We start from the raw sequence: 2379 nt of genomic DNA, 5'->3' as shown, positions 1-2379 counted from the left end.
CCCTTGCTTTGATATTCCTTACCTTCGTATATGAAGGTTAAATTTCTTGGCACTATCTGCTTGCCCTTGAATTTCCCTTTGGTATAATTTAAGTGATTTTTCCATATCTGTCATTTTTTGTTCCAGTTGATGTATTCTGTCTTCTGTATTACATTTTGTTCACTCTGTTAACTATGTCTTCCATTGTGGTTTGCATGGAGGAAATGGACTCATTTTGATTTCAATGGATTCAATGTTGGTTTTCAAAATACTAACCTCACCTCTTAATGAGGTGTGTACTGCCTCTATTTTGTCACTTATCTCATGGCTTAGTGAGGTGTGTGCTACCTCTATTTTTGCATACATCTCCTGTTTGATGTCCTGCACCTCTTTTGGTATTTCGACCTGGTGTTCTTTCAACTTCTGGTCTATTTCTCACTTTATTTCTTGAGTCATTGCCTCCAGCATGTCTTGGATGTAGTGTTTGTCTTCCATTCCTGCTTCGCTCCCTGTGGGGCTCTCCCCTGGGTTGCTGCTGGCTTTTAGAGATAGCTTGCTATCCTAGGTGTTGATAAACCTTGTAATATTTCTCTGTGATTTTCTAATGGTTATTCAGGGATTATTGCAGACTAATCTGAAATTTTGTTTTGGTCAATAGGTGTCTGTCTTTGCTTGGTTACTGTTTCTGTGCTGGTAGAGAGACTCTGTACCTGATCTCGGTTCTGTTGGGGGCCGACCTCCAGCTGCTGGTCTGACCCACACAGGATTCTCAGCTCTCTGCTGTAGATCACTGGCAGTTCCCGCCTTTAGAAGGGTTGAGCAGCCTAGACTGCTCCTGTTTGTTCCTAAAGGTGCTCTTGGCAAGTTCGGATGTGCTGGATGTACTCTCCCAGATGCTGGAGTCTGCTATGGTCTCCTGATGTTTTGTTTTGGTTTACTTTTTTGGCTATTTGTGGGCTTGAACTCTGGTCTTGGGTGCTGTCCCTCAGCACTTCAGCTCAGGGCTGGCACCCTACCATTTGACCCAAAGCACCACATCTGGCCCTTTCTGCTTATGTTTTGCTGAGGAATCAGATCCAGGGCCTCTTGCAAGCACTGTACTGCTGAGCACCTTACCAGCCTGAGCTCCTGACTATTATCGGTTGCTGGAGGCCTGTGTTGTTCAATTCCTAGCCTAGAATACATGGGTCAGGTTCTTGTGAAGTTTGGGCTTCTCTTGTCCTGAACCCCCCGCATCTTTTGCTGTCACAGGCATGATTACCAGGAGTGCAGTTCCCTGTTTTTCTCCCTTCTGCTGAGGTGTATGCTCAGCTTCTGATTTCAGTTGGGAGGAGTTGGTTATGTTGCACAGGCACCAGATACCCAGGCCTGGTCCCAGACCCCAGCCTGGGCACACTTGTTGGACCTGTGCTGCTGTGTATCCCACCTAATTTACACAGCTTTGAGTACACAGTTCAAATTTCTTCCACCGTTGGGTGTCTTGACCCAGTGGCGCTGTTCCAGGCTTGGGCATTTAAGCTTCCTTCCAGGGTCTCTCTTGTTCTAGCCTGGCCAGCTGAGTGTTATCCATGGGCGGGTGGAGCTCTTGAAAAGTTTCTAGTTTTAGTGGGTCCTGTGGTGCAGGTTTTGGGGTAGGGGGTCTGGGGATTCCCACCAGCTCTGGTCTCCCTTGAGGAATACAGTGTCCCCTGCGGGGTACTCACCCTGGAGCTAGTTGTTTCTGTGTGATGTAGGTTGTTGGTTGCCATTGCAGTCAGAGTTCAATTGAGGTGGTTGTGGGCTAGGCTGAGAGGTGGTGGCTCTGTGTGTTTCTATTCTGTCACTGCCTCCTTTGACACTGTTTGGGTCCACTCCACGGGATGGGCCTCCGGCGTCCACCAGAGGGGTGGGGAGGGGCCTCTGTGCAGGTTCTGATTGCTGGGGTTTGTCTCTGTTTGCGATCTCTGGATCAGCACCAGTTCCTCTCAGTTCTGCTCTGGTCTTCTGTGGGCATCTCATGTATCTCTGAAGTTCCTGCCATGGGGCTGAGTGTCTTTGGTGGGATGGACCCTCTCTGCTCCAATGGAGAGTGAGGGGAAGAGGTGGGATCTTTGTGTAAGTTCCCTGCTCAGAGGTTTCTTCATTCATCAGGATCAGCCAGTCTGACACTGATACCCCAGGGGTCTTTGGTACGGGTGATCTGCAGACAACTCCCTGTGTCTCTGGGCCACCGGCAGCTCCCACCAGGCTGGGCTGGCCATGGCTTGGCACGCTGCTTTGTGACCAATAGACGTTGTGGGAGACGTCTTCAAGCTTCTCTGTTGTGAAATTCTTCTTTTCAACTCCTGTTTTTCTCTGGATGTTGATTTTTTTTGTTGTCGGTCTCTTGGGGAGATTAAACGTTGGAACTCAAACTCTCTT

Source organism: Dipodomys merriami, unplaced genomic scaffold (assembly GCF_024711535.1).
Source record: "Dipodomys merriami isolate MVZ:Mamm:240054 unplaced genomic scaffold, mDipMer1.0.p SCAF_758, whole genome shotgun sequence".
Taxonomy (NCBI): domain Eukaryota; kingdom Metazoa; phylum Chordata; class Mammalia; order Rodentia; family Heteromyidae; genus Dipodomys; species Dipodomys merriami.
Note: the sequence above shows the minus strand (reverse complement) of the source record.